Source organism: Schistocerca cancellata, chromosome 5 (genome assembly GCF_023864275.1).
Source record: "Schistocerca cancellata isolate TAMUIC-IGC-003103 chromosome 5, iqSchCanc2.1, whole genome shotgun sequence".
Lineage (NCBI taxonomy): Eukaryota > Metazoa > Arthropoda > Insecta > Orthoptera > Acrididae > Schistocerca > Schistocerca cancellata.
Window position 1 is genome coordinate 624,354,108 of NC_064630.1, and position 27,141 is coordinate 624,381,248.

Sequence of the window (27,141 nt, forward strand, 5' to 3'; positions counted from 1 at the left end):
AACCTACAGGTAACAAATCTAGCAGCCTACCCTTGAATTTCTTCAATTTCCTCCTTTAATCTGATCTGGTGGGCATCCCAAACATTTGAGCAGTACTCCAGAATGGATCACATTAGTATTCTACATGCCGTCTCCTATACACATACCTACTTGGTGAGGAAGACTGGTACACTGTGATATGCTGTCCTGTCCGTCTCTTCTTACCAATCATACCAATACTTTAAATTTTATTTCCTATTTTATTAGTGTACACAATGAGGGAAAAATGAATGTCTATATGCTTCTGCATGAGCCCAAATGTGTCTTATCTGTTTCTCATTCTCTCTACAAGAGGTAAACAATGGTCACAGCACAGTCATCACAGTCTTCTTTGAACACAGGTGGTCTACGTTTAACTAATAGGCTCTCGTCAGAATATCTTTTTCTTTCAACCATTACCATTTAAGCAATTATGTTACACTTTCCTATGGGCTATATAAACATGTTATGGTCCTAACAGGGGGTTCCTCAATTTTCTGACTGATCATTATCACGCCTACTTGATACTGACTCCAAATACAGGAACAGTGCTCTAGAACTGGTCACACAAGTCACTTGTATGTGATTTTCTTTGTGGATGCATTGTATTTTCCCAAATCTCTGCCAGAAAATCTGTCTTCCATTTGGCCTCCCTAATACTGCCTTCACTTGTTCATCCAATTTAATATCACCTCTTAGTATGACCACTAAATACGAAACAATGGTACTTGCTCAAGATGTTCACCACTAGTTTTTCTACTGAGGTGGTATAGGGTTTTCTTCTCTTTGTTATAGATATAATCTTACATTTATCCAATTTTAAAGAGAGCATCAATACATTACAGCAGTCAGAAATTTTAATCCAAGTCTTGCTGCAGATCCTTACAATTGTTTTATGGCAGTACTTTCCTTTAGACAACTGGATTGTCAGCAAACAATTTTATAGTGCTACTGATCTTATATGAACATCATTTATGTACACTGAGAGCATCGGAGGTCTTATCACCTGCCTCCATAGTCAAGTGGTCAGCACATCTACTGCAACATGGAGTACCTGGGTTCAGTTCGCAGTGCTGCCACGAATGTTTCTTTAGTGGGACGACTGGAACGGGGTCCACTCAGCCATGTGTTATTTGAATGAGAAGCAGCAGCTCTGGGGAAATACATCACCCAAGAAAGTGCTGTGCTATCTCCATGCCCCTTCTTACCGCACCTATATGATGACATATGACAAAGGGTGACAAATCTGCTGATGAGCACCATGTGGTCCTCTGGTCGTGATTGTTGATTCAGTCTTAGTTTAGAGGCCCTATTATACGCTGTTGATGTTACTTTTATTTTTGTAGAACATTCACCATCCACTATAAGGTACTTGGTTCTATTGGGTTGGTGCATAAGTTTGTGGCGTTTTTCCATAAGTTGAATAAACACAACAGACACACATAACAGAGACTTTTAGTCGTCAATAATATATTCTCTTTCACTATTTACAACAGTGTGTCAATGGTGTGGTAGCTTTTCAATTCCGTGACTATAGAAATCACGTAGTTTTGAAGCAAAGAACTCATTGAGCCATATTCAGAGTGCACTTTCATCTGGAAGGGAAGTTTCTTGAAGGTTGTTTGATAGAGAGCAGAAAAGATGAAAATCTGAGGGCTCAAGTTCAGGTGAGTAATGTGGGTGCAGAATGACCTCCCAACCCAATTCCCAGAAAGTGGTTTTTGTCAGTATAGGTGGACACAGGCGGGTGTTATTGTGGAGTAGCATCATTTCACACAGACTTCCTGGTCATTGTTCGTGGATTGAGTCTGCAATATGTCTCAACGGTTGACACTAAATATCAGCAGTAATGGTTACACACAGGGAAGCAATTCATACTACACCACATCACTGCCGTTCTACCAGATGTATAACATTATCTTTTAAGGATTTGTGCAGCAAGACTTTGTAGGGGGAGTTGCTCCTTTGTTTGAGAATGACCATTCCTTTCTTTTCCTTGAATTAGTATTCCTTGAATTAGTATAAAGACACAATTTCTCATCACTAGTAACAACACAGGATAGGAATGATTGGTATTGTTCACAAGCCAATTAGTGATAAGCAAGCACATATGGCTAATCGCTGAATTTTGTGATTTTGGCTAACAGCATGCAGTACCCAAACATTCAATTTTTGAATGTTCTCCATTGCATGCAAATGTCACACAATGTTGGAATGATCACAGTTCAACACATTTGCCAGTTCTCAAATACACTGACGAGGATCATTGTGGATTAATGTGTTTAAACAATCTTCATCAAATCTTAAAGGTCTTCCTAGACATGGAGAGTCAATAATGTCAAAACTATCCCCATACTTGGCACAAATATTTCTGGCTGTCTCTGCTGCCGTCATCCCTCTATTGAACTCAAACAGTAGAATACGCTGGAAATGTTCCCAATTTCTCCACTTAGCACTCCATTTTCTGACATCTAAAAATACACTCACTATCTCTGAATGACAATATGTAAACTCAAATACCAACAGTGAAATATAAATAAAAAATGACAATTGATAAATAAGCCCATAGCAACCGGAATACCAACATGCAAAACAAAAATGCTACAAACTTATGCACCAACCTAATATTAATCAGACATTCGTCAAGGCAATAATACATTTGCAAATGTATTCCACATGATTGTTTCGCGGGGCTAGTGTTGGAAGAATGTGTATCATGTCTGAAATCGGCAACTCTGATAATAAAATTAAAACAATTTGGAATATTATTAAAAGAGAAACAGGTCAACCAAGAGCACAGGAAGACAGTATTACCACCAAATTGAATGAAAACTTTACGAACAAAAAGTCAGAAGTTGAAAATATTTTTAATAATCATTTTCTAAATGTTGTGGATATAGTAGGATCCAGGTGTTCATTAGAAGATGCTAGGCTGTTAATGGAAGAGGCCATACCTATCCAATTTGATACAATTGAAATCTCACCCACTTCTCCCTCTGAAATTAGGAAAATAATAAACTTGCTTAAAAGCAAAAACTCACATGGAATTGACAGCATTTCCAGCAAAATACTAAAAGCTTGTTCTCAACAGATAAGTAAGATTCTCAGCCACCTGTGTAATAGCTCTCTGGAACAGGGCATTTTCCGTGATAGACTGAAATATGCTATTGTTATACCTTTGCATAAAAAGGGGGATAGATCTGATGTCAACAATTACCGTCTGATCTCCCTTCTAACAGGTTTATCCAAAATTTTTGAGAAAGTAATGTATTCAAGAGTAGCTTCACATATCTGTAACAATGAAGTACTAACAAAATGTCAGTTTGGTTTCCAGAAAGGTTTTTCAACAGAAAAAGGCCATATATGCTTTCACCAATCAAATTTTGAATGATCTGAATAGCCGAACACCACCCATTGGGATTTTTTGTGATCTCTCAAAGGCTTTTGATTGTGTAAATCATGAAATTCTGCTAGACAAGCTCAAGTATTGTGGCATCAGTGGGACAGTGCACAAATGGTTTAATTCGTACCTAACTGGAAGAGTGCAGAAAGTTGAAATAAGTAGTTCTCATAATATGCAAAGATCAGCACATTCCTCAAACTGGGGAACTATCAAGAATGGGGTTCCACAAGGGTCAGTCTTGGGTCATTTGTTGTTCTTAATACACTCCTGGAAATTGAAATAAGAACACCGTGAATTCATTGTCCCAGGAAGGGGAAACTTTATTGACACATTCCTGGGGTCAGATACATCACATGACCACACTGACAGAACCACAGGCACATAGACACAGGCAACAGAGCATGCACAATGTAGTACAGCGTATATCCACCTTTTGCAGCAATGCAGGCTGCTATTCTCCCATGGAGACGATCGTAGAGATGCTGGATGTAGTCCTGTGGAACGGCTTGCCATGCCATTTCCACCTGGCGCCTCAGTTGGACCAGCATTCGTGCTGGACATGCAGACCGCGTGAGACGACGCTTCATCCAGTCCCAAACATGCTCAATGGGGGACAGATCCAGAGATCTTGCTGGCCAGGGTAGTTGACTTACACCTTCTAGAGCACGTTGGGTGGCACGGGATACATGCGGACGTGCATTGTCCTGTTGGAACAGCAAGTTCCCTTGCCGATCTAGGAATGGTAGAACGATGGGTTCGATGACGGTTTGGATGTACCGTGCACTATTCAGTGTCCCCTCGACGATCACCAGTGGTGTACGGCCAGTGTAGGAGATCGCTCCCCACACCATGATGCCGGGTATTGGCCCTGTGTGCCTCGGTCGTATGCAGTCCTGATTGTGGCGCTCACCTGCACGGCGCCAAACACGCATACGACCATCATTGGCACCAAGACAGAAGTGACTCTCATCGCTGAAGACGACACGTCTCCATTCGTCCCTCCATTCACGCCTGTCGCGACACCACTGGAGGCGGGCTGCACGATGTTGGGGCGTGAGCGGAAGACGGCCTAACGGTGTGCGGGACCGTAGCCCAGCTTCATGGAGACGGTTGCGAATGGTCCTCGCCGATACCCCAGGAGCAACAGTGTCCCTAATTTGCTGGGAAGTGGCGGTGTGGTCCCCTACGGCACTGCGTAGGATCCTACGGTCTTGGCGGTCATCCGTGCGTTGCTGCGGTCCGGTCCCAGGTCGACGGGCACGTGCACCTTCCACCGACCACTGGCGACAACATCGATGTACTGTGGAGACCTCACGCCCCACGTGTTGAGCAATTCGGCGGTACGTCCACCCGGCCTCCCGCATGCCCACTATACGCCCTCGCTCAAAGTCCATCAACTGCACATATGGTTCACGTCCACGCTGTCGCGGCATGCTACCAGTGTTAAAGACTGCGATGGAGCTCCGTATGCCACGGCAAACTGGCTGACACTGAGGGCGGCGGTGCACAAATGCTGCGCAGCTAGCGCCATTCGACGGCCAACACCGCGGTTCCTGGTGTGTCCGCTGTGCCGTGCGTGTGAGCATTGCTTGTACAGCCCTCTCGCAGTGTCCGGAGCAAGTATGGTGGGTCTGACACACCGGTGTCAATGTGTTCTTTTTTCCATTTCCAGGAGTGTATATATTAATGACTTGCCATTCTATATTCATGAAGAGGCAAAGTTTGTTCTCTTTGCTGATGATACAAGTATAGTAATCACACCTGACAAACAAGACTTAACTGATGAAATTGTCAATACTGTCTTTCAGAAAATTACTAAGTGGTTCCTTGTAAACGGACTCTCACTGAATTTTGATAAGACACAGTACATACAGTTCCGTACAGTGAATGGTATGACGCCATTAATAAATATAGACCTTAATCAGAAGCATGTAGCTAAGGTAGAATATTCCAAATTTTTAGGTGTGTCCATTGATGAGAGATTAAATTGAAAGAAACACATTGATGATCTGCTGAAACGTTTGAGTTCAGCTACTTATGCAATAAGGGTCATTGCAAATTTTGGTGATAAACATCTTAGTAAATTAGCTTACTACGCCTATTTTCACTCGTTGCTTTCATATGGCATCATATTTTGGGGTAATTCATCACTGAGGAATAAAGTATTTATTGCACAAAAGCATGTAATCAGAATAATAGCTGGAGTCCACCCAAGATCATCCTGCAGACATTTATTTAAGGATCTAGGGATATTCACAGTAGCTTCTCAGTATATATACTCTCTTATGAAATTTGTTATTAACAACCAAACCCAATTCAAAAGTAATAGCAGTGTGCATAACTACAATACTAGGAGAAAGGATGATCTTCACTATTCAAGATTAAATCTAACTTTGGCACAGAAAGGGGTGAATTATACTGGCACTAGTCTTTGGTCACTTACCAAATAGTATCAAAAGTCTGACAGATAACCAACAAGTATTTAAGATGAAATTAAAAGAATTTCTGAATGACAACTCCTTCTACTCCATAGAGTAATTTTTAGATATAAATTTAAAAAAAAATATTAATAAAAAAATAAAAAAAACACAAAAATGAAAAAGTTGTTATATTAACTTAAGTATGTTGTTAAATTAACTTAATTATGTCATGTATTGGAAAATTTGACTCGTTCCACATCATTACGAAATATCGTATTCATGATCCATGGAACTAGTATTAATCTAATCTAATCCAATCTAATCTAATGTAGCACACTATCAAATGCCTTTTGAAAATCTAGGAAAATGGAATCTATCTGTCCACCTGCATCTATTGTTTGGGTGACACAAATAGTCATATGGCATGACTGACTGGGAGTTCCTTTAGAAGAAGGTTCAACAGCTTAATGCAAGTCTATAAACCGATTGCCACTTTGGCGAATTGTGTGCCCTAAATTCAGTAATCCTTCCAAACTACATGTCATTTCTAGCACATCTTCGCATTATTGAGAAGTGAAGGCTAGAGCAAAAGCAGACTGAAAAATTCTGGAAAAATCACTCATTTTAAACACAGCTTGCTTCATGCTTGCGAGATGTCATGTATGAATAAAGCAAGCTTTGTTTCACATGAGTGATTTCTCCAGAATCCATGCTATTTCTTTGAAAGAAGCTTGCTGAATGTCAATGTTTGATCATAAAATATGCTCTAGCATCCTACAACAGCCGGTGTTCTTGTTCTTTAATTCTGTACATCTGAATTTTTATCCTTTTTGTAAGTAAGAGTGACCTGTACTCTTTTCCAGAGAGGAAATCCTGTGCACGAGATTTTCAATAAGCATGAGCTGGGAAAAGGGCGATTCAACACCACACTCAATGTAAACTCTAATTTGAATTCTATCAGGACCTGGTGCCTTGATCTCTTTAAGTAATCTTAATCGTTTTTTCAGGTAAAAGTGTCGATATCTCTCATTGGCGAGTCTGTTTAGTGAACAAATATTAGTATGGTAGTTCTTCATGTGCGAATAAATCGTGATGTTTCTCTGACTGCTGATATGTCCCAGTACATGGCAACAAGCTTTTGTAGAACTGGGATAGTATCCAAACATAGGGAATTTTCATATCTAGTGAGTAATTAGATACCTGAATGATAGCATTATTGTCAGAGAAGATGATAAAATATCTTTTCTTATCAAAACTTTACAAACTCATTGGGTTCTAGATTAAAAAATTACCTGTTAAGTTAATATTAACATCTATTAAGACAGCTTAAGTAGCCAGGAAGTGTCCAAAAATCCTGGCCTCAAATTTAACTTTTACTCGATCTGATTTCACGTGACTGAGTTTTATGTGAGTAAATGATCATTGGATTCCTTACGAGTAACTGTAAAGGAGCTATGCTGTTGATAAAGGTATTGTTAGACGCACAAGATCTGCTATGTATTTCACTCCCTCACATAATCGTTTCCTTATTGTCATCATAATTTCTGTCTATCACAGAATAGCAGTTACTTATTTGCTGTTAAGGATGGAGACCGATTTACCCTACCCTCTGCTGCCCGTCACACAGCTAACAGGAACTTTCTATAATTAAACCAAGATTTTAAAAAATAATTTGTAAGAATGGCTATTACTTCTTATAATTTTATTTTAAATTTACAAAGATTCACAATAACTTGCTTTATCCCAGATGGATGATTGTTGAAGGCATTCACATAAGAACGTTTAACTATTCACTCCAATCTGAAATGTAACTCTTTAACAAGTAAGCTATCTAATAACATATTTGCACAATCAATACGAATAGCATGTTTTGCGAAGAGATTGTTTTCCTAAGGACTGCATGCCATGCTTTATTTTCCTCACACCTGTGCTATGGAATTGAAATGTGGGAAGTAAAAACCAAATCAGGATCCCAATAAGGTACTGATCCTTCAATAAAGGCCTATAAGAATCATCTTGAAATTGAGTAGAAAGAATCATGTTTCCAAAAGCAGTGTGTTGGCCACAAGAAACATATATATAATCTAAGAGCTATATTGCTCATTTAAAGACTGCATCCCAAAATTTATTCTGATTTTTATCAGTTCAGTACTAGGAATAAAGAAAGAAATACATCCACTGTCTAAGAACAGCGCTCTATGAAAATGGCCCACAATATGCAATATTAAAATTCTCCAATGCATTGCCAAGAATATTTATGAACCTTCCTATACTGAAGCTTAAGTTTCAGCTTGAGACATTCCTTTTACAAAAACCTTTCTACACATTAGAAGAGTATTATAGTGAGGTACAGAATAAGAAGTGTTTTGGGAAAAAAGGAGAAAGTAAATAGCAGCCAATGTTTTATGTGCAATCTTATCCCAAGTTCATCAACGATATCACCAAGTTCATCAACAATATCTTCAGAAGAATGTGTTGTTGTGTTATGTGTCAAGATTCATAATCTATCAATTGCTGGTTTTGTATAATGAAGTGAATCATTCAAAAATGAATAAAGTATTATTATTATTATTATTATTACTACTACTAATCCAGGCATCAACTCTGAATCACACACAGGAAAGCAAATATTATAAATATATGACGTATCTGTCTCACTTTTGTTAGGTCTATATGTCAATCATAATTCATACAAAATATCTCTGGTTTAATAGTGATGTTCTAGTGGAGATGATTTAACATCTGACTTTTTGTCTCCTTTGGACTTACTCTATAAGTTTAAAGTTAATTTCTAATTTATGTGTGGCATGAAATGATTTCATATATAAAGTACTGTCAGCAACTACACACTGCATTAAAACAATGAGGGGAAAAAATCCAGGGTACAAATCACTAGTCCACAATTCTTCAGGACAGCAATTTGCAACTAAATCAATGGTTATCAAAAAAACATTCAGAACCACATACATCTATATGGTAACCAATAACAGTATGAATCTTCCATTTTTCAATGTGATTACGAATTTCTAAACTGTGATAAATACATAGAATTGATTTATTTGTCTGTAAACATCTGTTGTGTTGTACACTGCTTTGTTAGTGCATACATAATTATATAAATGATTATACAAGTGGATAACAATGAAAATATTATTATACAGATATTACTTATCTTGTACTCATAACATAATTAGTTTTATTACAGATTGCAAAACCAGCTTGTATGACATAAATTACAATTTGGTTTGTTACAATCACAATTATAACAACAAAATCATCTTTTTTCATTATATACAAATTCAGCTGTGTTATAAAATGCTCTTACTCTCAAACATGTCTCTACCATTACTTTAAATTTACTTTCATGTAATGTCCTCATGCCATGTGGTATACTATCAAAAAATATTTTGGCAACAAGTGTAAAAGAGTCCAGTAAGTTCCTGTTTCTGGTTTTATATGAGTACACATATGATCTGCTTTCATACATGTGGTCATTCTGTTTGGCATGCATGGACTGTATAAGTATTCTGTACTCAATGAAGTACTGCCTGCAGAAAGTTAAGTTGCTAAAACCAAAAATTCATCTAATGGCTTTCTTCTACCAGAGCGACAACCTCTGTTGCTACTCTAAGAGTTTCCCCAAAGAAGTATTCCATAATGCAACTGTGTATGAATAAAGGCATAGCAGCCTAAGCCATAAGCATGAGCCCTTTACTCAGGCAATCTTTCACTTTCTACAGAGATATTAACTTGCAACTTACTACAGATCTTTTCTGTGTGGATATTCCAGTACTATCGAGGTACATCCCCAACAATTTTACAGAATGGTAGACTTCATTTTGTCCATTGTTAATATCACTAACGGAAAAGAGGTTGTGTTCAGTTTCACATTAATTTAAGGTCCACCTATTTTCATGGAACCACTGAGTTGACTTTTCCTTCATAGAGCTGTTCATTTGTTCGAAAACGTTCACGTCATTATGTGACGTGATACAAGTTGTGTCATTGGCGTACATCACGGATTTATATGGCAGTGCTATTACTCAAGTTAGTAACTCGTCTCACGTTGCTCCGATATCTGATCTTGTGCAAACTATAATTTCAAATTATACAGTACAGCAGGCCCATTGTTCTTGCACTTACAAAACCTATCTTGGTGGAAATCCTATGGCTTCGCTTCTGACAATCAGCCAACCGCATTTATAACAATTTCCAAAGTTCATACGCACTTCGATAATTTAGTCTAAACATTGCTATATTCCTAATATTATCTCAAGATTTATTCACGCACATCCATCCCGAATAACATCAGATAATGCTCAGCGCCGAAATACAGCAACCACACACGTCCGCCTCCGTTGCATCGGCCGATCTCTACGATGATGTTAGCATGCCAAGCAGCGTTGTCAGGCAACACAACTATGATGTTAAGAGCAGCTTAAGTTGAAACTAGCTTCTCCCGTATCCAGCGTACAGTAACCTTTGAGTTTTTTTCCTTCAAGTTTGAATTAAGACTCACGGTAATGAGTCTATGACTTTTTTCATAAACATTTTGCTGCACCAGCGGTAGAAGGAAATTCATCGAATAAATGTTTAAAATAGTGTACAAGAAGCGTTTCGCTTCGAGCACCTAAAACAAGTATTTACAGCAAGTTTTAATCACAAATAAAGAAACTGGAAATCATTTTGCTCAAGCATTTACCCAAAAGAACTATAGGTGCGAGAATACTTCCTTTTAGAGCAGACCTTTCTACAATAAAAAAAACGGAGGACATGTGATGCGCATATATTTTACAAAATAAATAATTATTCTATAATCTTGAACAATTCGATCTGCGTAACAACACGCAAGACCTTGTCGCATAGAGTTTCTGTATTGTCTCTCACAAATCTCTAAACGTAAAATTCGGAGAGTGCACCGTGAAAACAAGTCAGCAAAATTTTTCCCAGAAATGCATCGTGCAATTTACAGTCACAGATGTTTATAACTGAATTCATTTAATCCTGCACGGCACTTACATGAAATAGGAACTCTATCTAATACATATGCTTACGAAGTGGTGATAAGCTTGTTCAGCACCGTATCATATGGTACTTCCTTTTGCTTGCTGGAATCGTATTCCGCGTGTATTTCTACGTTCCTGTATCGGCATTCATATACTATAGCGATTACTTTTGAAAAAAGGGAAAACCATTCGTGGAAATTCTTCTAAACGTACAGACAATTGTTTTTACCGTTCTCACACATGGTCTCTATTTCGATCGTCAACTTAGCCCCAGCTACACAGACAAAATAATATGGGGTTAATATCGTGAATTTATAACAAATACTTCAAAACACAACAAACGCGAAGATTAAGTTGTTAATTTCTTAGCTGAATGAAGTGTCAAACGTTCAACAGAGCTATATTAAGAAACAAACATCTCACTTTCAGTTGTAGTTTGAATTATTTTCACAATAGGCCTACATTACTGCTGTGAAAAGGCATCAAAATAAATAGTATGTGCTCAAGTTCACTTACCAAAAGGCAGCCAAAATAATAATTGCAGTCTTTATTTATTTATTTATGTACCAGTGGATGACAGCGACATACGTGTGTGCTAGGTCTGGTTACCATGACAACCGTTCCCTACTACGTTCGAAAACGCATTCCCGTTAATGCAAATGTGTCTCCTACGACTTAAAAGTGTTTCATTCCGCCTTTGTTTTTAAATCCAAACAAATGTTCTGCACTTCCCATTTCCAACGCTGATGTAATAGCTATAATTTTTTTTTTTTATATTGAATCGCAAGTCCCCCATGTCATAATTTGCAACAACTATCGTAAGTCGCATGTTTGCTGGGAAGGATTGGGAGGTCGCAAACGCGTTTTAGTTTTACTTCGAAGAAGACAACTACCTTATACGTATTTCGTTTTTCCGTGATAGGGCATATCTGTAACATTGTTTGCAGTTTCAGTGACCAAGCCATTGTCTGGTCAGCAGAGCCTATTCTTTCTGTCGTGCATTGCTACAGTATCGTAATTAAAGAGTATGCGCAGCTCCCAGCATATTTAACCAGAGAACTAAACATTTGAACTATCCTTGCAACAACTATGTAAGAAAAATAAACAGTGCCGCTTGTTTGTACAGAAACTTATATAATTATAACACAGGATGTAGGAATGATTATCACATACAAGGCATTCAACTTCGGCTGACAGGATTACAATAAATGTTGGTCACTTTTTCCATAACAAACTCCCTACCAGCATAAAAAAACATAGAGGACATAACGATTCAGCAGTAAATAAAATTTTAATTTAGGATCTTTTTGTCAAGGCATTAAAGAGTATTGAGATGTTACGAATCGTCGTCACAACAAGATCATACAGCACGATACTCAACTGTAAGTTGGCAACTACACTTTATAAGCTTTTGATTGTGTCTGAGAATATTTCTCCTGTCTTTATATCTTTTCCTTTTATTTATTCACACAGCTACAGAAGATAGAAAGAAAGTCCGAGATAAGTACCGAGAAAATAGAAAAAAGAAATATTTTGAGTGAAAAACTACATTTTATGGGAACCAGCAACACTGCCATTGACAAAATTTTTGTAAACCATCGAGATTGCAAAGACATGGTGTAATTCATATAGTTATAGCATCTCAGACCACAGTGGTCAACTGTTGACATTCAATGATTTTTGATTGATTAATTTATTGATCCATTTTCATCTACACCTGCACAGTGTGCAAGCGATATTTGGATTTTTATGTTAATATTAACAGTTTTACATATAGTAAACCTCTGTACATAATTACACACATTAATATATCAATTAATGATGAATACTTAAATAAATGTTGTTACACTATATACAGAGAGATAAAATACAAATGTTCTTCTTAATGAGACTACATTGGGTTACCATAAAAAAAATTTAGTTTTGTAAAAGCAGTGATCAACCAAGAGCGACTTCAATTTAGATTTGAAGTGACCATTGTTTTGTATGTGTTTAATGGTATCTGGTAAGGTATTGTATAGTTTGATACTATACAGCTTTGTGTTCGTGCTTTAAACATGTACATCCAATTTTTGTCTTACATCATAGCTGTGTATTGTGTGATTTTGAGTGATGAGTGGCCTTTTTGTATGTAAGTTTTGCTTTAAATACATTATATTTTCAAGTATATATATGCAAGGAAGTGGCAGGATCATCCTTTTTTTAAACAACGGTCTACATGGATTGTGATTATCATCAGAATGTATTACTTAAATAAAAATTACTGGAAAACTACAAGGACAATAAATGGAAAAGGAATTTAGAAATTCAACAAGAATTTCTGAAACACAGACAGGAGAGGTGTGCCCAAAACCTTTGTCTTAATTTGAAAATATAATGTATTCTATTACATATCCATGGCCTATATTGAAAACTATTTCCCTAATAAATTAACTGCTGTACATTGATTAAATGCATCTAAACCATGGATTATCAATACGATCAAAATGTCATACAAAATTAAGAGAAGAAAATCTTGGAGGGAACTATATGTAAAATAATGGAAATGCAACCACTTACCTAAAGCACACTGATGTATGGTGCTACTCACCAGTCATACAGTGTTTGTTTGAGTGCTTATTGTGATAAATCTTGTATAGTTCCTAAAAGCTTATTAAACAATTTGTGCCCCATGAGTTCATAGCTGTTAAGTGATTTTGACAGTCTGTGGTCCGGAGTACAAATGCACCTACTGTTTCTTTAGCTATGACAGTGTACATTTTCTTTTGCACGTGTCTATGTGCCAAACATCAGGCAACTGGATTGTTTTCTTTCCCTTATTTTAAGTAAAATTAGTAGAAGAATGTGCTAGGCATCAGGGGGAAACAGGAAAGACAGGAAAAAGTAATCAAGATAATGAACAAGTTTCTTTAAAGGTAGTTAGTGAAATGATCAAAGATTCCCATAAAACCGTAAAAAACTTTAGTAACAGTTTTCTGTCAATAGCAGTTAACTTAGGTTTCAACACTTCCTCAGCAAATAATAATAATAATAAATTTATTGTCATTAGGCCATTACAATTACAGCAATAGTAAACATCTGACACCTAATATAATACAGTAGATAAATTAAAGAAAACAATAGGTTAGTTATTAACATTGAAGTTTTATATTATATTTGATAAACTCTTATACGTCAAAAAATGGGTGGGCTACTCACCAGTCATATAGTGTTCATTTCAATGCTTATTATGATAAATCTTGTATAGTTCCTAAGAGCTTATTAAACAATTTCTGCCCCATAAGTTCATATCTGTTAAGTGATTTTGACAGTCTGTGGTCTGGAGTGCAAACGCACCTATTGTTTCTTTATAACAGTGTACATTTTCCCTATGTTCTTTGTATAAATTAAAAATAGTGCATATAGTTTATTACAGCCAAGATGTTTTATCCACGAAACAAAGGTTTGCAGTGGGCCTTATATGGGGAACCAGTAACTGCTCTAATGGCTTTCTTCTGCAGTATAAATATGTTATGCACACAACTAGAGTTTCCCCATAAAATAATGCCGAATGATATGTAGGTTTGGAAAAACGAAAATTAGTATGTTCAAACATACATTCCAGATACATAATCCATAAGTCCCTTAACAAATAAATCACTCTTGACAACTTACCACTAATAGATTGTACATGTTGACCCCAAGGTAATTTATCATCTAAATACACCCCCAAATACTTAACATAACTTGGATCATCTGAGAGAAGCTTATCTCTTAGACTAAAACCATCTGCTGCATTTTGTTTTCATTCAACAAGAATACATTTGTTTTAAACCAATAGGTTGCTTGAGATGTCTGTGCAACACAAGTTTTAAGACTACTGAAATCTTACTATTATGAATAAAAATTGTATTGTCAGCATACAGCACTGTTTTGGATTTAGTAATTGATGGCAGATCATTAATCATTATTAGGAAGAAGAAAGGGCCCTGTACAGATCCCTGTGGAACATTTACCTTAATTTGTTCGATATTGGACATTTCTTTTCCAAGACAGACAACTTGCAGTTGGTTCTGTAAATATGATTGTAATAGTTTAAGGCTACCATATCTAATGTTAGAAGTCATTTTTCTAGGAGTGGTGTGTGCCCTGTTCAGTCAAAGGATTTGCTTAGCTCACAAAATAATGACTTGAACAAACATTTATCCTCAAACATTCTAAGTGGGCATTTTGACTACAGAGTCTATAGCATTAACAATAGACAAATTGTTCCCAAAGTGATGCCGCGATCCACTATTTCTTCATAGAGTTTCAAAGTAAACACATAACTGTTGGTATCTAGCTGAGGCTACGGAAATTGGCCTGTAACTTGAGAGCGAGCCTTTATCTACTTTTTATATACTGGAACTACCTTAGATACTTAAAGCTCATCAGGAAAATATCCCTCAGATATACACGTATTTAGACACTATGTTAAGGGGTTCACAACACAATTGATCACTTTTTTAACATGCTGCTTGATATGTCTTATATATTTACACAGTCTGACGATTTCAATTGCTTTACTATTCGTACAACAAAACTAGACGAGACCTTGGAGATGGTAAACATACTTGTATTTTTTGATGGTCTACAAATTTTTTTGAAGGTGGCTCTGGTAAACTGATATCAGGCTATGGGTACCAGGATGGCTCCGTCCTATGCCAACCTTTTCATGGGCCACATGGGGGAGGCTTTCCTGAAGACCCAACAGCTGCTTCCTCTGGCCTGGTATAGGTTTATAGATGACATCTTTGTGGTCTGGACTCATGGTGAAGAAACACTCCTTAATTTCCTCCATAACCTCAACTCCTTTTCGAATCTGAATTTCACCTGGTCCTTCTCCAAAACCCAAGCCACCTTCCTGGAAGTTGACCTTCATCTTGTTGAAGCTCACATCCACACCTCTGTCCGTGTCAAACCCACAAACAAACAACAGTACCTTCACTTTGATAGCTGCCATCCATTCCACATCAAACGCTCCCTTCCCTACAGCTTAGGTATTTGTGGCAAACGTATCTGCTCCAGTGACGAATCCCTCAACAATTACACCAATAACCTGACCATTGCTTTCCTCTCCCGCAACTATCCTGCAGACCTTGTCCACAAACAGATCTCCCGAGCAATACGTTCCTCCCCATCCAACAACAATGTTCCTACCCCCAGACCACACAGAAGCATCCCCCTTGTCACCCAATATTATCCTGGCCTCGAATACATCAACAAATTACTCTGCCAGGGATATGACTTTCTCAAGTCAACCCCTGAAATGAGATCATCCCTTGACAAAATTCTCCCCACACCACCCAGAGTTGCCTTTCGTCGCCCCCCTAACCTCCATAACATCCTTGTTAAACCCTACAATATTCCCAGACTACCTTCTCTACCCAGTGGTTCCTACCGCTGTAACCGACTCTGCTGCAAAACCTGCCCCATGCATCCCCCCACAACTACCTACTCCAGCCCCGCTACTAGTAAAACATACACAATTCAAGGCAGGGCCACGTGTGAAACTACACATGTCATTTATCAGCTGACATGCCTGCACTGCACAGCCTTTTACATCGGTATGACAACTAAACTGGCTGAGTGCATGAATGGACACAGACGAACTGTCCGCCTAGGAGATGTCCAATACCCAGTAGCGGAGCATGCCCTCCAGCATAATTCAAGGCACCTAGGAACCTGCTACACCGTATGTGCCATTTAGCTTCTCCCACCCAACACCAGTCCCTCTGAACTGCGGAGATGGGAACTTGCACTCCAACACATCCTTTCATCCCGCCATCCCTCTGGACTGAACCTACGTTAAACAACCTCACTCCCATTTACTCTTCAGTCTTCTCCTCTTTCCCTTTCCTCTTTAGCCACTCATGCATCTTTTCATCCTACATAGTTGAGATGATGATGATATTTGGTTTGTGGGACGCTCAACTGCGTGGTTATCAGCGCCCGTACAATTGCCCAATCTTTTGCTCAGTCCAATTTCGCCACTTTCCTGGATGATGATGAAATGATGAGGACAACACAAACACCCAGTCATCTCGAGGCAGGTGAAAATCCCTGACCCCGCCGGGAATCGAACCCGGGACCCCGTGCTCGGGAAGCGAGAACGCTACCGCGAGACCACGAGCGGCGGACATCCTACATAGTTGTGTTTATCTTTATACTATATACCTCTTTACTTCTGTATGCATCCTCTTTGGTTTGAAGCTGGCACAGTACTTACAGTAGAATATCTTTGGCTTCCCTCTGACAACCATGCCTCCATCCTTGCTAGCCTCCCTGTTTTGCCTTTCCCTGTTGCTTCATAACCTGGGTTGTGAGTAACTGAATCCACTTTTCCTTCTTCCCTTTCTTTCCCCTCTCTCCTCCCTGATGAAGGAACATTTGTTCCGAAAGCTAGGAACGTAAATTTTCAGTTCTGTTTTTTGTGCATCTATCGGCTGTACTGAGCTGAGGTAAGTACTGGCCAGCCCCTCTATCTCTTTGTTAGTATTTGTTTCAAAATTTATTTTATCATTTATTTTCGAGTTTCATGGATCCTTGATGTGATTCTATCTAGGATGTAGAACTCGCCAAATTATTGCAGTAATAAACATATGTAAATGATCATGAGGCTATCAGTCTAAATCGTGTGTAAACAGATACAAGAAAAGAGAGGTCCAACTGTTCAAATAATGCCACAGATAACAGCAGTAATAATGATCGCACGAACAAATTATAAGGTGTACATCCCAATTCACATGAAAAGCATTCTGCTAACCCTAACAACTGATTTGACATGAACTGTAAGTATTTTTTTCTGTGCCATCGTGAGATTTTTTGTCTTTAGGAATATCATGTTTACTTCTTATATCATAATCTTTATAAGCACTGTTTATTTTGTAACTTCTACAATTCTTACTAACAAAGCACATTAGTGAAAAAAATGTGCTGTTATAGCATGGTGAGGATCCCAACTGTTTAAATACATTTCTGCAAGAGCATCTATGTATGTATGTTCATAAGTATTAAACCAGGGATCTAGAAATGATGGAGAGGCTTCGTCCCGCCATAGCCCTCAGTGGTTCACAAACCCAGAACAGCCCACAGCAGTCTGCCCACACCACCGTTGACACATACCGAACCCACGGTTATTGTGCAGTGCGGCCCCCTGTGGACCCTGGAGGCCCCTCCCCAGAAATGTCTCATACCAGATGAGTATAACCCCAAATGTTTGCATGGTAGAATAATTATGGTGTAAGCATACGTGGAAATGGTGTTTGCACTGACATAGTGTAACTGAGGCAGAATAAGGGGAACCAGCCCACATTCACCGAGACAGATGAAAAACTGCCTTAAAATCTATCCACAGGCTGGCCAGCACAACGTCCCTTGACACTAATTCGCCAGGTGAATTCATGCCGGAGATTGGCACACCTTCCTGCTCAGGAAGCAGAGCGTTATACCACGAGGCTAGCCGGGCAGGCTAAAAGCATCTAGGTTGCACTCTACTCATAATTCTGATGGCTCTCTTCTGTGCAATAAAGACTTTACTTGCCTGCAACTGGTTCCCCAGAATATGATGCTATTTGTCATAGGTGAATGGAAATATCCCAAGTATGCAGCTTTGATTGTTAACAAGTCAATACCAGATGCATTTGAGCAAATGGCAAATACTGCTCAATTCAGTCTGTTACATAAATCAAAGATGTGAACTGACAAGTTTAGGTTGTGATTAATATGTAACTGCCAGAATTTGGTGACATTTCTTTGTCACCACATTTTATTTCAACATTTTCATTTTTTGTTTGCTGTGTGAAACTGAATGAACTGAATTTTGTTAACATTGAGGAACAGACCATTTGAAATTAACCAGTCTACTAAAGCTTCTGTGAATATAGTGGTTGCAGTGTTCTGTAGACTGCAGCTGAGTACTTTGTCAGCCATAATGGTTGTGTCGTTTGCAGATAGGGTGAAGAATGCTTTTTGGCTCATACACCATGGCAAACCATTGATGAAGATTAAGAAAAATAAGAGACCAAGCACTGAGTTGTGTGGTACTCCACATTTTCTGTAACCCATTGGAAGCAGGCAACTGCCATTGCAGAATTTTAATATTACCTTCTGCTTTCTGCCATCTAGAAATATTTATAATTTATACATCATCATGATGAAAATGTGTTGCACATTATTCCACTTCTTTATGCTAACAAATACTTATCTATATTGTGAAAAAATTTACTGGCAAATGATTGTGCACAGATCCTTGAATCCTGCATTCTGCATTACTGTTTCACTTTTAACACAGTCTATACAAATTTTCCACTCTAGCTATTTATTACAATAATAATGTACACATTTAGGTTTTAACCTGATAGGCACCCAGCTACACAATAATAGCACTTCTGCAGTGTAGTCTGTTTTATTGTTCCACAACTAACATAATCTATACAAATTTTCTGTTATCACTATTTATTACACTAATAATGTACAGATTTAGGTTTTAAACAAATAGATACTCAGCCACACCATAATAAGAAATTTCTTCATATTGGTGTTGTCATTGCAAATATACACTCCTGGAAATGGAAAAACGAACACATTGACACCGGTGTGTCAGACCCACCATACTTGCTCCGGACACTGCAAGAGGGCTGTACAAGCAATGATCACACGCACGGCACAGCGGACACACCAGGAACCGCGGTGTTGGCCGTCGAATGGCGCTAGCTGCGCAGCATTTGTGCACCGCCGCCGTCAGTGTCAGCCAGTTTGCCGTGGCATACGGAGCTCCATCGCAGTCTTTAACACTGGTAGCATGCCGCGACAGCGTGGACGTGAACCGTATGTGCAGTTGACGGACTTTGAGCGAGGGCGTATAGTGGGCATGCGGGAGGCCGGGTGGACGTACCGCCGAATTGCTCAACACGTGGGGCGTGAGGTCTCCACAGTACATCGATGTTGTCGCCAGTGGTCGGCGAAAGGTGCACGTGCCCGTCGACCTGGGACCGGACCGCAGCGACGCACGGATGCACGCCAAGACCGTAGGATCCTACGCAGTGCCGTAGGGGACCGCACCGCCACTTCCCAGCAAATTAGGGACACTGTTGCTCCTGGGGTATCGGCGAGGACCATTCGCAACCGTCTCCATGAAGCTGGGCTACGGTCCCGCACACCGTTAGGCCGTCTTCCGCTCACGCCCCAACATCGTGCAGCCCGCCTCCAGTGGTGTCGCGACAGGCGTGAATGGAGGGACGAATGGAGACGTGTCGTCTTCAGCGATGAGAGTCGCTTCTGCCTTGGTGCCAATGATGGTCGTATGCGTGTTTGGCGCCGTGCAGGTGAGCGCCACAATCAGGACTGCATACGACCGAGGCACACAGGGCCAACACCCGGCATCATGGTGTGGGGAGCGATCTCCTACACTGGCCGTACACCACTGGTGATCGTCGAGGGGACACTGAATAGTGCACGGTACATCCAAACCGTCATCGAACCCATCGTTCTACCATTCCTAGACCGGCAAGGGAACTTGCTGTTCCAACAGGACAATGCACGTCCGCATGTATCCCGTGCCACCCAACGTGCTCTAGAAGGTGTAAGTCAACTACCCTGGCCAGCAAGATCTCCGGATCTGTCCCCCATTGAGCATGTTTGGGACTGGATGAAGCGTCGTCTCACGCGGTCTGCACGTCCAGCACGAACGCTGGTCCAACTGAGGCGCCAGGTGGAAATGGCATGGCAAGCCGTTCCACAGGACTACATCCAGCATCTCTACGATCGTCTCCATGGGAGAATAGCAGCCTGCATTGCTGCGAAAGGTGGATATACACTGTACTAGTACCGACATTGTGCATGCTCTGTTGCCTGTGTCTATGTGCCTGTGGTTCTGTCAGTGTGATCATGTGATATGTATCTGACCCCAGGAATGTGTCAATAAAGTTTCCCCTTCCTGGGACAATGAATTCACGGTGTTCTTATTTCAATTTCCAGGAGTGTATAAATGTGTTATCTGTAATAGAGGTACATAAGTTAATGGGGAAAATAGACATACATATGGTTTTTTCCCAGCCTAGAATCTTGGTGATTAGAGTAGGGTTGTCTCCAGTGATGTGTTCCACTACAAACTGAGCCCCAATGATCAGCGAAGATCCCCAGACATCAGTAAGGTACCAACAAGATACCAACAAGACTGTTGCCTGCCATCTGCACTGACAACCAGGTGTAAAGGACTGGGGAGTGCCATTTCTTCTCATAGCTGGACCTTTTGACTGTCATCCACAGCACCTTCACAGGCCGGCGGTATGCCAATGGTATTCTATGTACATTTGTGTTGAATTTCATGGCCAGCCATCCTGGGCCAACATTTTAGCAAGATAATGCCGACCAGCACCTGGAGAGACTTTCTACTACTTGTCTTCATGCTTGCCAAACCCTACCTTGGCCAGCAATGTCACTGTACCTCTCCCTCAATTGAGAACATTTGCAACATTACAGGCAGGGCCCTCCAAACAGCTAGGGATTTTGATAATCCAATGTGCCAAATGGATAGAATTTGGCACAATATCCTTCAGGAGTTGTATACATGGAAGAACCCTGGAGATACCAAAAGGTATCAGATAGATTATATAATGGTAAGACGGAGATTTAGGAACCTGGTTTTAAGTTGTAAGACATTTCCAGGGGCAGATGTGGACTCTGACCACAATCTATTGGTTATGAACTGTAGATTAAAACTGAAGAAACTGCAAAAAGGTGGGAATTTAAGGAGATGGGACCTGGATAAACCGACTAAACCAAAGGTTGTAGAGAGTTTCAGGGAGAGCATAAGGGAACAATTGACAGGAATGGGGGTAAGAAATACAGTAGAAGAAGAATGAGTAGCTTTGAGGGATGAAGTAGTGAAGGCAGCACATGATCAAGTAGGTAAAAAGACAAGGGCTAGTAGAAATCCTTGGATAACAGAAGAAATATTGAATTTAATTGATGACAAACGTCTCAAAAATGAGATCGACAGGAAGTGCAAAACTGCTAAGCAGGGATGGCTAGAGGACAAATGTAAGGATGTAGAGGCTTATCTGACTAGGGGTAAGATAGATACTGCCTACAGGAAAATTAGTAATACACCTGGTTGTATGAATATCAAGAGCTCAGATGGAAACCCAGTTCTAAGCAAAGAAGGGAAAGCAGAAAGGTGGAAGGAGTATATAGAGGGTCTATACAAGGGCGATGTACTTGAGGACAATATTATGGAAATGGAAGAGGATGTAGATGAAGATGAAATGGGAGATACGATACTGCATGAAGAGTTTGACAGAGCATTGGAAGACCTGAGTTGAAACAAGGCCCCGAGAGTAGACAACATTCCATTAGAACTGCTGATGGCCTTGGGAGAGCCAGTCCTGACAAAACTCTACCATCTGGTGAGCAAAATGTATGAGGCAGGCGAAATACCCTCAGACTTCAAGAAGAATATAATAATTCCAATCCCAAAGAAAGCAGGTGTTGACAGATGTGAAAATTACCGAACTATCAGTTTAATAAGTCACAGCTGCAAAATACTAACGCGAATTCTTTACAGATGAATGGAAAAAGTGGTAGAAGTCGACCTCGGGGAAGATCAGTTTGGATTCCATAGAAATGTTGGAACACGTGAGGCAACACTGACCTTACGCCTTATCTTAGAAGAAAGATTAAGGAAAGGCAAACCTACATTTCTAGCATTTGTAGGCTTAGAGAAAGCTTTTGGCAATGTTGACTGGAATACTCTCTTTCAAATTCTAAATGTGGCAGGGGTAAAATACAGGGAGAGGAAGGCTATTTACAATTTTTACAGAAACCGGATGGTAGTTATAAGAGTTGAGGGACATGAAAGGGAAGCAGTGGTTTGGAAGGGAGTGAGACAGGGTTGTAGGCTATCCCCGATGTTATTCATTCTGTATATTGAGCAAGCAGTAAAGGAAACAAAAGAAAAATTCAGAGTAGCTATTAAAATCCATGGAGAAGAAATAAAAACTTTGAGGTTCGCCGATGACATTGTAATTGCGTCAGAGACAGTAAAGGACTTGGAAGAGCAGTTGAACGGAATGGACAGTATCTTGAAAGGAGGATATAAGATGAACATCAACAAAAGCAAAATGAGGATCATGGAATGTAGTCGAATTAAGTCGGGTGATGCTGACGGAATTAGATTAGGAAATGAGACACTTAAAGTAGTAAAGGAGTTTTGCTATTTGGGGAGCAAAATAACTGATGATGGTCGAAGTAGAGAGGATACAAAATGTAGACTGGCAATGGCAAGGAAAGCGTTTCTGAAGAAGAGAAATTTGTTAACATCGAGTATAGATTTAAGTGTCAGGAAGTCGTTTCTGAAAGTATTTGTATGGAGTGTAGCCATGTATGGAAGTGAAATGTGGACGATAAACAGTTTAGACAAGAAGAGAATAGAAGCTTTCGAAATGTGGTACTACAGAAGAATGCTGAAGGTTAGATGGGTAGATCACATAACTAATGAGGAGGGATTGAATAGAATAGGGGAGAAGAGGAGTTTATGGCACAACTTGACAAGAAGAAGGGACTGGTTGGTAGGGCATGTTCTGAGGCATCAAAGGATCACAAATTTAGCATTGGAGGGCAGCTTGAAGGGTAAAAATCATAGAGGGAGACCAAGAGATGAATACACTAAGCAGATTCAGAAGGATGTAGGTTGCAGTAAGTACTGGGAGATGAAGAAGCTTGCACAGGATAGAGAAGCATGGAGAGCTGCATCAAACCAGTCTCTGGACTGAAGACAACAACAACAACAACATCCTTCAGGAGGACATTCAGTAATGCTATCAATCACTGCCAAGCTGAATAACTGCTTGCAGAAGAGCCAGAGGTGGACCAACATGTTATTGACTTGCTCTGTTTATGAAGTTCTTTCTCTTGAATAAATCATCCAATTCTTCTGAGACAGTAATCATTTTTTTCCTGTGCATGTACATCACATTTACCAATTTCCATCCCATTCTGGATAATTCCTTTCTGGATGATAAGGTTTTTTTTTTACGCACACAACTCTGTGTATCATGGGTCATTCCTTACCTATGCCACAGGGGAAACCACATACATATTGGTGACCCTGACTGTGAAAAAGCAGTAATTACAGTGATATTCCATTTTTTGAGTGGCTACAATGCAACCAGCGGACACAACTTCATGCCCACTGGTCAGTTTATGAGGTTCGACAGCTCCAATAATATCAGGTATTAATGTTGCTCCATTCCCAAACGTACTCACAACAATAAACACTGCGCAAATGAAAAGAGGAGATGAGTGCTAACGTTCCTGCATAGAACACAGAGGGAGCAATGCACCAGTGGTCACTTTTAATGATAAAGTGGTGCTCCAAACTTAATCAGCAAGTTTCGGTGTTCCCTCATGACCTACTTATGTATGGAGTAATTTTACACCTTCCGTGTCTTCTGTGCCTACCATATCACATACACAGACTTTCAGTATGACTGCTCTGTAGTCACAATCACTGTGCAGCACCGATACCATGTGCATTGAAACTACAACTTTCGTGTTTGTGAGGACAAATAATATTTCAACAATGAATCCTGTATCTACTGTGATGTATGTGCCTACCATGCTGGGACTGCAAACTTTTGACATGATCGTTCCACAGCAACAACCCACAGACAATAGTACTGCCATGTTTTGTCAGACAACTATGCCATGTATACTGACAAATGCCATAGAAGTGTTTTACTACATGGCCCTCACAGAACAGCAATTATTGGAATACGCAACACAACAAGTAGCAAAAATTCTTAAATTTAGGCCCAACAAGGTGACTTTATAGTTCACAGTCATAGAGTGCATTCTCATGACGTTGGAAATTGTTGGAGATAACTTGACATTTATCATGCTAGTCTGCCATCTCATTGAGCCTGCAGAGTTAATCAGTGACCTAATACTCACCCTACCTGCCAGTAACAAATACAACATAGCAAAGACAGCACTCTTGAAACCCACTTCTCACTCACTGGACATATCCTATTAAATTAGTAGCTGAGAAAGACAGTTCTACTTGACTATGCAGAGACTAAAGAACATTTAACTCTTGCACAATTTATGACAGTTACCTTGTACCTACCAAATGTACAGAACTTGACCCTTGCGCTTACTGGAGGAAACTGTTTTTTCTGTGATTGATTGTAAAAAGGCATACTACAAGGTCCCTAAGCATCCAGACGATGTTACTAAAATGGTCATCATCATGTCATTCGGCTTATTCGAGTTTCTGGTTGTGCGTTCATCAATGGGGTATTGATCAAACTGGACTGCTGCTATGCCCATTTATATGACATTCTAATTTTTTGTATAATTATCAGAGCCACAAAGTTCACTTCAAACACATTCCACTGTCCTCCATAATGTATGGGTGACTATAAACGAAGACAGGACCCAATTATTTAAAAACAAGGTCATATTTCTCAGACATACACTCAGTGTTGATGGGATCAAGCTCTCACTGGACTGCAATCAACTTATTTGACAGCTGCTGCCTCCTCAGATCATGACCTTCAATGATTCTTTGAACTCCTTAATTTTTATAAACAACATATCCCACATGCTGCATGGGTTTAAGCACCATTGACGAATGCCCTTGCAGATCCCCACATGCAAAGCAAGCATAAACTTATGGAGACTGGAAATCCAAGCAGCATTTGCCTGCACTAAGAAGTGCCTGGCAGATGCAGTTGCTGAGGCACACCCAGTACTGGATGCACAGCTTACAATTATGATGGATGAAGAGGAAGCCATAGGCACAGTCCTCAGTAGGAAGTAGCCGGTGATACACTCTGTGATTCTTATCCATAAAGCTACAGCCTCACAGACAAAATAGTCGGATTTTGACTGTGAACTACTCACAGTTTACGAGGCCATGTGCTATTTCTGTGAAGATATTGAGGGGTGTCACAAGATTATCTATATAGATCATAAACCTCTTGCAGACGCCATTTGACACCCACAATCTCTGGTTAACTCAAGATAATTTCAACATTTGATCTGATCACATAGTATTCTATGGCTGTCTCTCACCTCCATGGGCCAGATGACATCATCACAGACTTCTTGTTACGAGTCAGCAACAAAGTTGTGGAAGAACAGGATCATGATCGAACAATTGGTACTTTGCTAGAGAATGAATTAACTAACCTCAATGTGAATGCACACCAATCCCTGGAATGGATGCAACTTTCCTCTGTGACATGTACAGTGCAACCTCATGTAATGAGCACCTCCCATAATGTGCAGTTTGCATAACGAACAAAACAAATTGTAAAACAATTACTTTCTTAATGATCAATGTTTCACATAATGAGTGATGATGATTAACATGACATCATCAGCCATTTGCGTGCAGTGGGGGAAACATTCAACAATATGAACGCCTTTAATTTTTGACAGTGGCATATGAACAATGTCGTTAGTATGTACTGCAGTCTGGGCTTAGCACTCTTTCTGCTGCCATCTTAGTGCAGCTTGTGATCACACATTTTTCTGAACTTGTGTTCACACAGTGTTTTTTTGTGTGCAAATTTTAATAACCTTCATAGAAATGTCCCCAAAGATAAAGCTGCAAGAAGATGACCATAAGAGAAAGAAAAAGTCCTTATAAATGAAACATAAAATCATTGAAAAAAGCGAAAGTTGTGTGAGCGTTACTGATTTAGCAAGCACATACAATCAGTCTCTATCAACTATTTGCACTATCCTCAAGAACAAGGACAAGATTAAGGAAATAGATGCTTCAAAGAGAGTGATAAGATTATCTAAACAATGTTTTCATATTCAGGATGATATCAAAAGGCTGCTCCTTATCTAGTTAAATGAAATGCAATTGCAAGGTGACACTAGCAACAAGAACATTGTTTATGAGAAAGCAAGAATGATATTTGCTGCCCTCATTAAGAAGATGCCAGGATCATAAGCAGCCAAAGAAGTGGTTAAGAGAAGCCGTGGGTGGTTCAAGAGGTTTAAGAGAAGAACCGTCATCCACAGCATTGTGAGGCATGACAAAGCAGCCAGCTCTGACATAAAGGCAGCAAAGAACATCATCAGAAACTTCAAGATGCTCATAGATTCTGAGGGTTATCAGCAACAACAGGTTTTCAGTTGTGATGAGACAGGTCTGTTCTGGAAAAAGATGCTGAAGCGTACGTTTATAACAGCAGAGGACAATGCATTGCCCAGTCACAAGCTAATGGAAGACGCTCTCACATTGCTTTAATGTGCC

The 27,141-nt window shown here is 39.6% G+C and overlaps 1 protein-coding gene across 1 annotated transcript in view; it reads right to left on the bottom strand.

The window, feature by feature from the left end:
- LOC126188725 (protein eyes shut-like) overlaps nt 1-11,467 on the bottom strand; it is a 290,275-nt gene extending 278,808 nt beyond the window's left edge. Inside the window, exon 1 of the mRNA XM_049930332.1 lies at nt 11,364-11,467. The gene's annotated coding sequence lies outside the window, so the exon portion shown is untranslated. The remainder of the gene's footprint in view (nt 1-11,363) is intronic.
- Between the last annotated feature and the right edge of the window lie 15,674 nt (nt 11,468-27,141).